This window comes from Artemia franciscana, chromosome 16 (assembly GCF_032884065.1).
Source record: "Artemia franciscana chromosome 16, ASM3288406v1, whole genome shotgun sequence".
Taxonomy (NCBI): Eukaryota; Metazoa; Arthropoda; class Branchiopoda; order Anostraca; family Artemiidae; genus Artemia; species Artemia franciscana.
Genome location: NC_088878.1, coordinates 1,068,044 through 1,080,171, shown reverse-complemented (window position 1 = coordinate 1,080,171; position 12,128 = coordinate 1,068,044).

The following is a 12,128-nucleotide window of genomic DNA, read 5'->3' as shown; positions in this document are numbered from 1 at the left end:
GTAGATATCAATTTCACACTTTTGATGCGTTTTCTTATAGTTTCCTTTGTACCCCCCCCCCCCCCTCAATAGCAAAATCCTGTGCGGCTCTGGGGACTATGAATCAATTTCTACCTCCACTCGTCCCTTCCTTAAAACTAATATTGCATTTACCTGATGGCCCAATGAGAGCTGGGACCTTTTTGGCATTAAAATTCACCATTTGAGGCGTCTCCCTCCCTCCCTATCTACAAAACAATCAGAAACTTCATTGTCGAAGTTTAAGTGCCTTTTTAAGTTTTGTAATTTGTCCATTGCTTACAGATAGTAGGAAATATACGGACATTATTCGCGGGAGAGTATTCTGCAGAGGGGAGAGGGGTGTTGTCTGGGGGAATTTTCAATGGGGATGTACTTCACGGGTGTGTTTCCTAGGGGCTATATTCCACGGGGGGTAATTTCCAGGGGCGTATTTTCCGGAGGGGGGGGGATTTTCTTGGAGCGTAAAGGCCTATAACCGTATAATCTAACATAGACTTACAGAGTCAGTACCCATAGTACATGATGTTTTTTTTTAAAGGGCCTTTAGCTTCAAAAAGTACATATGGTGGCACAAATATTGAAATGACCATATTACTTTCAGTGTGTTTTTGAACAATTTTCTTGAACGATAGGGGTAAGGGGTGTATTTTGACTAGTTTTTAGGATATACTCACTTGCTTGAGCAGGTAAATTTACAAATCTTTATTTTTTTTTCTCTACTGCAAAGGTTTTAACTTTAATCTTAACTTCTTCTTCGCACGGGGAGAGGGCCTAGACCCTCCAATCTTCCTAGTCACGTTCATGTTTTAGTGACACAATTTTCCCCAGAATATTTGTCAAATGGTCCCTGAAAACATCCATCCACTAAAGAATGATTTCTCCGAGTACAAACAGGCCCAGCAGTGCAATATAAGTATAGACATACATAGCAGTCCAAAGGATAATATTTCATATATCGCAAGGTTATGAAATAGGCATTTATAAAATCGGTACATGTCTTTATTATCGTTTTACAAAATCGGCAATTTGATTAAATAACTAGGGTATTGATGAAAACCCGGTGAACTTACATATCACTTGAAGCAATGTACTAGGGTTTCGATCGCACCTAGGTAATAGTATAGCAAAGACTAATTATTAGCTATCATTACGTAATAAGCGAAATATCTTCTTTTTTTTTCGTAAAGAATAGCGAAATATCATTTTAATAGAATTAAAATGGAATTTGGTGTAGAAAAAGCTTTCGATAGTTTTATCAGCACTAAGTTTTAAAGACTATAAGATAAGAAAATATCATCTTTGACCTGTTCAAGGATATTGAGGGGGCAGTCAGAATGGAGTAATTTAATTCACTCTTTTCGCTATATACAAGGCTTATTTTAAAATACAGGGGATTTGAGTAAATCATCAATTTAATGATAATCCTGTGACATTTAAGATTCACCATGTCACTCCAACATTTGCAAGTATCGTCGAGCAGTTACATAACTGTAATAAACACAAAAAGCAATATAATGCAGAATCGAACTATAAATTATTTGCAAAAGGTATATTACATGTGCAGAAATGATGTCGAGATAGTTTGACCGATCAATTCTTTGTCATCATTTTTGTGAAATCAATGGTACAGTTATCGCCAAAAATGTCAGTGCAAAATATCAGTGATTTGTTCTCTCATTGAAAGAACTGTCACTGTCTTATCTGACATTCGAAAAACTTCTTTGTTTTTTTTTTTCTGTTACCAAACTAACTGCCATATATCGGCGAGCAAAATTTTTTTTTTTTTTCATTGACAAAAACTGTGATCGCTTACGCATGAAGTCGTTTTGTTGGATGAGGCCATATTGTACCTTCTTTCCCCCAAAACCAAGAAAATTTTTGTTTGTCTGCAAATATTCCAAAATGGTATCGAAGCGGTCCCAGGAAAAATTTATCCCATGAAAAATGTATTGACTGAAAATTAAACTCATGGAAGATGAGAACCACAGAAGATTGCCTTCTGCTCAATAAAAGATATAAGTGTGAGGGGAAGTAATGACCGGTAAATTTGATTTTCCGTGAGTGAAATTTCCCAGTTGAGACTTTTTGGGTGAAGTAATGCCACTGTTCGTTAAAATAATTACATATGAAATGAAAATCTTTCCCAGAAGGCAGGGGGGGGGGGGGCTATAAACGGTCTCAATGACGCACACGGTTGAAGCAAAGCAATGCCAGTTTATCAGCAACATAGGAAAACATAGATGCAAAAAAACAATAACTATATTTTAATATCATTCTAAAAAGTTACGATGCTTTTTTTATGTCACTTTTTTCTGCTCTAGCCAGATATTCCCTCAACAATAAATGGGCCAGAAGATTGCTACCACCCACGGCCAAAATATTGTGTAAAACAGTCCGTTTGTGGGTATAACCTTCTATCTACGCAGCGCTCCGTTGATACTATTTACCATTGTCACAATTTTCTATGAGCACATTTTCGTGATGTCAATTTCACTTTTAACCATAATTTTTTTTTTGTAGGAATACATATTTATTCTACAACAAGACTACAGCCAACAAGCCAACAAGACTACAAATGAAACGAAAGTTTGGTTCGAGCCTGGTTGGGGTTGGAATTTAGCCCCCTTTAAGGCCAAATCATGGTTGCAATAGCACCAGCTGTACCCTAATAAACAGAACTCTATCCCATAATAGCCGAAAATTAAAAATTACACTATGAAAAAAAAAGGCAAGTGAGGAATTTAGAAATGAGCTGATTTAATAAATGGTCACTGTTATTTTGACTGCTATTTTGAGAAAGAACTGAAATATACGAACCTCCGCTTTCCTTTATTAGCTGAATCGATTCATAGAATTAGTATAGCCTATGCCTGACTTTACTATACACCCACGTAAAAACCATAGGCGATAAGGCCACACAAGTATAGAGTGTGAACCAGGAATTAGTCCTCCTTGACACATTAAACAGATACAAAAAATTAAAATTGCGAAACGTTTTGAGTAAAATATTATTCTTTTTTAGTTGTATTTTGGGTACTTTTTGGTTATTGAAAACACATTTAAAGAATTACGCTTAGGTTAAATCTCAGAAAACCGGTTTCATAGCTACAAAACAAGTGACGGATAATAAAATGCATTGGACTTGTATAATTTGGGCTATATATTTGCACATTAGGGGGTAGGGTTAGGTTGGGTTAGGTTTCAATAATTTTGTTTCTAAACTATTATTTTATCATCACATTTTGTTATATTTCAATATGAACCTAAATTCATAAAACAATAAAAACTTTAGCGTAAAAAGCGGAGCGTTGAGAAGGGGACAGCCCCTTTCATTTGGTGAATAACTTATTTTCATTTTAAGTTTTAATGTCGCTCCTTACTTTCAGTTTAAAAAAAAAAACTTGTTTTCTTATATATTTAATATTCAATATAAGACGCTAAGTGTATCTTGGTGGTCAGAATGGGGTATCAGAAATATACCAGGAACGGCTAATATAATGACATTTAGTTGAAAATGTAAGGGAATGTTGAGGGGGGCGTTGATATATATATATCGAAAGCCACTAATTAGAACTATGAAATTAGAATCTTATATTTTAATTCTTATGCCAGAGACATGAAAAACTGGAAAAATATTCACTATGTTAACCAATAAAAAACGTTGGCAATCAAAATCAAACAGAAGTTAATTAAAAAAAAACTTTCAAAAAAAGGTTTTCAAAGAAAAGTAAAGAGCCAAATTAAGCTTAAGACCGGCAGAAACAAATTCCAATGATAATTCAAACTAAAAAATACCTGAAATTATTTTTAAAGAAACAATAAAACCCAAACGAACAGAAATTAAAATAAATGATCATAGCAAACATAAAGATAATATATACGAATATAAATGAATCAATAAATCTCAAAAATGTAAAAATTAAACTGAATATTCAAGTCAGACATAAAACGAAAAAATATTACTACAAACAGGAGTTTGGCTACTGTCCTTTTTCCACTTCCCTAACCGTAAAAATCTAAAGCTGGTTTTGTCATTTGTGCTTTGCTGAAAACAAAATATATTACAAAGATTTTCTTCTAAAACACTTTAACAATGATAGTAGTTTTAGTAGTAGTGTGGACATATTGTATTTTGGTCAATTGTTCTTCCCCTTTAAGTATTCTCTGAGAGTTCCAACTTAATACACAAATCAATTCTTAAGATTTTGACAATCTTAATGCACATAATGTCTTTTATTAGTTTGAATTTGCCATTATTATTCCCTCAAATTTTACCTTCCAAGACTTAGCCTTAATAGTAGAGGAGAGTGGGGTACCTTGAACCAGATTTCAGTTTTGATTTTTTAAAGGCAAACCAAAAGACCTTTCAGCAACTTTTTTACATCAAAACATAGCTTATTTATCAGGCTACCTCTGAGTATTTTTTTCTGTTTCGTGGGTTAATACTAAATAATGCACCATTGATTTTATGAGACTTGATTTTTTGGTTCAAGCTACCCCACCCCCTGGGTACCATGAACCACCCCATGGGGCATGATGAACCAGTATGATTTATCTTTTTATTGATCGATTTCAGTTATATAAAAGTACAAAGTTGTAAAAAATCAGCTATAAAAAGTAAAAAAAAACACAAAAAAACATCTTATTTAAGTGAAAATGATGCAAGGTTTATACCAATAGCAAACTTCCCTGATTGGCGGGATGTTCCACTGACATGAACTGGTTTGGGGAGGTGAAGCAACACATCAGGCTTACATCATCTGTAGGAATAAATTTCTCATTGGCCAAATGTTTCCAAAACTTCACTGCAACATCCAAACTGTCGATGAGCAACAGTGTGCCACCAGTGACTTTTTCTGAAGTGCAACAAGCACATAGTCTCCCACCTCTATCTCAGCATTTTGCAAGCTGCCAATGCCTTCTTCTTTGACATCCATTGTAAGACCATCTTTGCTTTCACAATATTCCGGTTCATCCCCTTTCTCTGAACTGCTATCGGACATGTAAGAGATAACTTTCCATGCTTTTACTAAGGCTGTAAGTGGGTAATCAGCAGGATCACTAGATGTTCTCATTTTATTACTTCCTGCATTCGCTTTTCCCAGCATTTTTGCATTGGCTGTTTCCTTCTTGTTTATTTTGCTCTTTTTCTTTTTTTCTCCCTTTCAATCATGTCTGCCATAAGCTGATTTTTGATAGGAGTATCAGTTAACACAGTTGACTTAACTCTCTTGCGACCCTTTCCTGAGGCATTTTTCCTAGGAGGAGCTTTGGGATGGGGACGAACGTCTTCAGGAGTCAACAAAAGTACATGTTGTCTTTTGGTCAACTGAACATACCACTCATGAAACCTCTGAAGTTTCCTTTTGATGTAATAAGTCGTTCTAAAAATATTGTTGATACGGCAGTATCAGCAATCTGTATGCACATAGTATGCTTTGATTTAGTTCAACTTTCCCCGCAACGTTTCCTCAGATATTTTTTCAATATCCTCAGCCTTAGTAGTACTTGCTACAAAAATAGTAGTTTTAGTGATAGTAGTGGTAATAGTAATAGTAGTTGTGATAGCAGTAGTAATTGAAAGTTCAAGATTAGTATACTCAGTCATTCCTGAGTTATACTTTTTTGACGACCCATATACACATAAAATATTTTGATTTAGTTTGATCCTTCATATTTTGGGAAAGTAGAAGTCAAACATGCATACCCTTTTTTAATAACATATACTATATGTAAACAAAGAACAAATTGCCTAAGTTGTAGCCGTTTCCCTGAGGCCTCGAGGAAGGGGGGTTGACATCCCCAAACGCATAACTACTGATCCTTTCGACAATGCTAAAAAAAATTTGATGACTCGAAACTTTTGTGTGTGCTTGTTTTGGGAAATAATGGGCGTGGGGAGCTAGGGGTGGGGTGGCTGCTCTCAAATCATTTTGACTCTTAATGAGAGCTTTATAACTTCTAGTTTCAAATCAAATGAGATCTATCTGAATTTTATACGACAGCCCATTCCATAAAAGCCTCATATGCCCCCAGGGCATAGCTTAAAGTCCTTGCCCTAGGGCTCTGGGGTTGTTTCAACTCGGGAGGCATTGTTATATGTTCTTTGGACTGTTTTAAACAAAATGGCGCTTGCACAGTTTCACTCCGATGCTTCCGGTTAGGATAGTTCGAGGAGGGGGGACAAGCTGACCTCCATCACTTTTGACCCTTAAGAGGGAACTGAAATTTCAATTTTGAACCAAATGAGCCACCACTAAAGCTTAAGAAACCATCCTTTCCATAAGAACCTTAAATGCCCAAAAGACATAACTTACAACCACAGCCCTGAGGCTCCGGTGATTTTTATTAACCCCAAAAGCCATGTCTTATGATCTTTGGACTATTTTGAATAAAAGGACTGTCACACAATTTCTATTGGATACGTCTCGGAAAAACACGACATGTGTTTGGAGGGGAAATGGGGTAGCGGCACTCTGATCACTTTGACTCTTAAAAATAACACTTGAACTTCTGATTACCAGTCCAATGAGTCCCCTCCAAAGGAGATACGACCGTCCTTTCTAAAAAAAAACCTTAAATGCCCCAGGGCATATATATATATATATATATATATATATATATATATATATATATATATATATATATATATATATATATATATATATATATATATATATATATATATGTCCAAAATAGTCCATTCTTCCAAAATAGTTCAACCATCCCCTTCCAAGCCCATCATTTCCCCTAAAACTTCCAATCAAAATTTTTAGAAAGCCATTTTCTATAAAGGTCGCATAAAGGTGGCTCATTGGTTTAGAAATCAGAAGTTCTTGTGCCCTTTTTAAGAGTCAAAAGTGATGGTAGGGTCACTAGCCCCCTCCCCCACATCCCTTTTCCCAAAGTGATCCTATAGAAATTTTGAGATAGACATTCTTCTCAAAATAGTAAAGATTATGCAACAAGGTCTTTGGATCTGACACAAGCCCCTCAGGCCTGAGGACAAGGGTTGTAGGTTATGCCCAAGGGACATTTTAGTTCTTATGGAAGGGTTGGTCGTATAAACTCTAGACGAGACTCATTTGATTGAAAATTGAAAATTCTTGTTCTATTTTAGGAGTTAAGAATGATAGAAAGGCAAATAGCCTCCCAGCCGACAGTATCTTTTCCCTAAACGCATCAGAATGAAATTATGAGATAGCTGTTTTGTCCAAAAATCATATAACAATTCTTCCAGGGTTAACACAGCTCCCCCAGAGCCCAGGGGCAAGGGTTATAAAGTATACCCCGGCGGCATATAAGGTTTTTATGGAATGGTTGGACGTATAAACTTCAGAGGGGGTTCATTTTTGTCAGAAATCAAAAGTTCTCGTCCCCTTTTAATAGTCAAAAGTGATCGGGGGCAACGAGCCCATCCCCAAGCTAATCATTCCCAAAATAGATCCAATCAAAAATGTTATTTTGCTATTTTGTTCAAAATAGTTAAAAGGTTCAGTGCTAAGGTCTTTGGGGATTTAACCCCCCTCACTGAAGCCCTCATTGCAAGGGCCTTAGGTTAGAGAGTTCATCCATTGTTTACATATATTATATCATAGTCAGTACAATAGCACTGCTTAAGTAAAAAACGATGTTGGCACAATTTATTTTATTTTTTTTAGGCCAGGGTTTTATTTTAGACCAATTTATTTTAGACATCCCTAACATTTTCTTCAGTCCAGCCCTTCTTAATTTCTATGTCCTCCTTGCAATTGCATTATGTAATTTTTTTATAAAGTTTAAAGTGAGGTGTTCTTCTTAAAATTATTATCCAAGAAGCTATTGCATCTATCTCCACCCTTAAGCTTATAAATAAACTTGACATCTCTCCTTCTCATTCTTTAAGGATTTATGCTTCTTTTTTCGTCGTCATCTTCAATATTTTATTTCTGTTTGGCATTCAAGGTAAGAGTCAAATAAAATTAAATCTCTCCCAAAAAGATCCATACGAATAATTTTCAAAGAAGATGAATTTCTAAAATCTCTCCTACTAAAAAAGCTACTTTAGAAAAACTTGAGTCCAGGAGAGGTATTTGTGGCTCTGTTACAAAAAAAACCAGCAAAAAACAAAACAAGATAAAACTTTAAGCGGAACACAACTTTCCGAAAAGACCCTCCCTACCCATATTCTGTCTTCATCAGGCCGTTTCCCAGTCTCTTCCGATCTTGTCTCTTTACCTCTAATTTCCATATATGTTATAGCCGTCGTCTCTAGCATTAAAAAAGAAAATATAATAAAAAACATACCAATCCGAGTAAAACAACACGCAAGGTTGCGAGAGACCATGGTGAGGCAAGTACAACTGACTAACTCTAAAACTAAAGGAAGTTGAGGCACCATGTTTCAAAGGTTAGTCTGCCCAGACGAGATATCCCAGATGTTTTAGGGGGAGATGGTAAAAAAGGTTCAGATACAAGATAGAAAGCACTCTTGAACTCTAGATTTGGTAAAAACTTCTTTGCCCTATCCACAACCAACACGTCACCCCCTTTGCCAAAGCAATTAATCCCAGAAAAAAATGGTTAACCCATAAATCTGTAAAGAGGCTGTAGAAAAACAAAACAAAAACAGCTGAACTCGTTATCAAACTAATCAAGTTTCAAAAGTAAGCAACGCCCTTGGCTTCATAAAACGAACATTCATAACCCGAAAGCCATGTTGGATAATTTATAAAGTCATGGTTTGCTCTCACCTAGAATTGGACATGACTTTAGCCTCTTCCAGCCATAAAATTGATGAGAAGGTACTGGAGGGTATTCAAAGAACAGCAGCAAAGCTTATTCCTACATAACAAAACAAAAAACAAGACGAAGTCTCACTTCACTCAAACTCCCTACTTGAGTATACTCTGGAAAAAGAGTAGACGTATTAACAACTTTTAATCTTCTGGAAAGTAACCTATTAAGTCAAGTCTTATTCACGTCTTTTTCAACTACCCCAAGAGGACAACCCAGGAAACTGTAGGTCCACCGTTACGACTGGCGTGAGTACCAATGCTTCTCCTCAGTCCACCTTAGAAGTCTTCAAGAAAGAAGTTGATCAAGACTGGGTCAATTCTAAATTGAGGCTAAACGGGAAGCCAAGGTCATAACCACTAAACACCATCAGTTAGATTTTTGTGCAGGGTATTCAACACCATCTTATCTCACTGGATAGGCAGTTCCAGGTAATATAAGGTACTTGTAATAACAATTTTAAAATTTAATATGTTATGTTATCTCTTAACTTATCATTTCGGCTAATTTTTAATAACAAGGTTATAAATTTCTATTTTTGATCTGAAGAAGCTGCATTGTGGATTATTTCTTTGTGAAATAGAATAGAACCAATTTTAAACATAAAAATACAAGAAGGGATTTAATTTCACTGCTAGAGCAAGAATATTTAAAGGAAGATCAAGAATGTGTTTAGAAAAATAAATTATTCGTGGTAAATTTTTTCTAAGTTTTAGTTTGATTCGTTCATTTTAGTTCGATATGTATTCTTCGATATGTATTTTTTTTTATATAGTATGTTATCTTTTAACAGTTTAAAAATAGCAAGTTCTCTCATTTGTTGACAATAATCCGTCACATATTGGTGCAAACTGAAAAACAAGACCACATATGTTGGGGATCCAGGGGGATTTATGGTTAGTATCGCTGCGATCTATGAGGCTAGTGACTATGGTGAGATATTGGGTTAGGATACTGGGTATGCAGAGATTTATGTATGCTGCATAAGCAGCATACCTAGATACGTTGAGACAGAAATGTAAAGTAGGGTGGCCGGCGGAGATTAAGGATATCTTAGATAAATGTGGATTAAGGGAATGGTGGAATGAAGGAAAGGGGGTTATTGGTATGGAGGGAATACTAATAAGGGAGGTACAAGAGAGGCTGAAGAACCAAGAAATCCAGATATAGTGGGCAAGTCTGGATCGTTCAGGGTCATTAAAATTTTATAGACAGATAAAGGGTAGTTAGGAGGAGGAGGTATTTTGGAAGGTTGGGTTGAGTAGAGAGGATTTGAAGGCATATTTGGATTGGAGGGGAAATGGATTTTTGATTGGAGAGAAAAGAAAGTATCAAGGGAGAAAAGGGGAGAAAGTAGAATCTATTGCTTGTCCTATGTGTGGATCTCAGGATGAAAGTTTGATACATTTTGTCTGTGAATGTGTCAAATTGAATGAATGGAGGTGAGAGATGTATGGTAAAGAAAAATGGAATGAGGTATAGATGGTAGATAGAATGAAAGAAACAAATTTTCTGAGTATTAGAAGGATAGCAAGGTTTGTCAGGATTGCAGCTGGACATCGTGAGCGTTTTCTTTAAATAGTATTAATGCATTTTAGTTTAATTTATTGTTTTTTTCTATGTAAAATTCCTATGGCCCACGGGATTTTTCTGGAATAAACTATTATTATTATTATTATTATTATTATTATTATTATTATTATTATTATTATAACGGTATTTCTAATAGCAAAATATTTCACTTAGCCTTAAAGATAAGAAATTCCTTATAGTTTTTAAAAATGTGTTAAATAGTCAAAACACCATAATTTGCTCCAAACCCTCCACCAATAAATGTTATGCGCCATAGCGTAGTGAGTAGTTTTATCAAACAGTTCGTGGTAACGAACTGTAGTAAGGAGCGACCCGGCTCAATAGTAACCAAAACTCTAAAAAATTGAATTTTGATATCAATAGCTACATCAAAAGAATTGCATTTTAATGCTGATTTTAAATATATAAGTTTCATCAAGTTTAGTCTTACCCATCAAAAGTTACGAGCCTGAGAAAATTTGCCTTATTTAAAAAATAGGGGGAAGCACCCCCCCAAAATCATAAAATCTTAACAAAAACCCACCATCAGATTCAGCGTATCATAAAACCCTACTGTAGAAGTTTCAAGCTTTTAAATACGCAAATATAGAAGTTCGTTACGTAAGTTATTTCGTAAGGTACGTATGCTTATTACTAACAAAAACGTTTGTAAAAAAATAAAAAAAATCTAGTTGCATTTTTAAGTAGCCAAAATTTTGGGGGCAACTAGGCCTTTTCCCCCACCCTTTTTCTTAGTAAAATCATCCGATGAAAACTATGAGAAAGCCTTTCAGCAAAAAAAAAAATTAATATGCAGATCTACAAAAATGTGGAATTTTGTATTTTTTGCCAGAAGACAAATCATGGGTGCGTGTTTATTGGTTTGTTTGTTTGTTTTTATTTTTTTTTTCCAGGGGTCATTGTATCGACCAAGTGGTTGTAGAATGTCGCAAGAGGGCTCATTCTAACGGAAATGAAAAGTTCTAGTTGCCTTTTTAAGTATCCGAAAAATTGGAGGGCAACTAGGCCTCCTTCTCCACCCCTTATTTCTCAAAATCGTCTGATCAAAACTAAGAGAAAGCCATTTAGCCAAAAAAAGAATTAATATACAAATTTCATTTTAATAATTTATGTGCGGAGAGCCAAAACCAAACATGCATTAATTCAAATACGTTCAGAAATTAAATAAAAAAAAAGTAATTTTTTTAGCTGAAAGTAAGGAGCGACATTAAAACTTAAAACGAACGGAAATTACTCCGTATATAAAATGGGTTGTTCCCTCCGCAATCCCTCGCTCTTTACGCTAAAGTTTGACTCTTTGCCACAATTCTACTTTTTAAAACAATTAAAAGCTTTAGCGTAAAGAGCGAGGGATTGCGGAGGGGACAATCCATTTCATATACGGAGTAATTTCTGTTCGTTTTAAGTTTTAATTTCGCTCCTTACTTTCAGCTAAAAAAAAAATTACTTTTTTTTAATTTAATACTTTCAAAGAAAGCACTTTCTATCTTCAATTTGAGCTTAAGTTTAACTAATTAAATGTTTTTCAGGCAATCAGAAAATGAAGCTCAGGAAATGGCCTATTTAGTACTTTTACTAGATGTGTGCTTACAGCTGATCATTAAAAAGCAGTTGCGTAAATAGGGAGGATTGCGCAAATATGCAAGGGCAGCCCCTTGCATACAGAACAACACCAGTGTCTTCTAGCTCTTAATATGGCTCTTTACTTTCAATTAAAATTTTACTCTTTTAAATTTAAT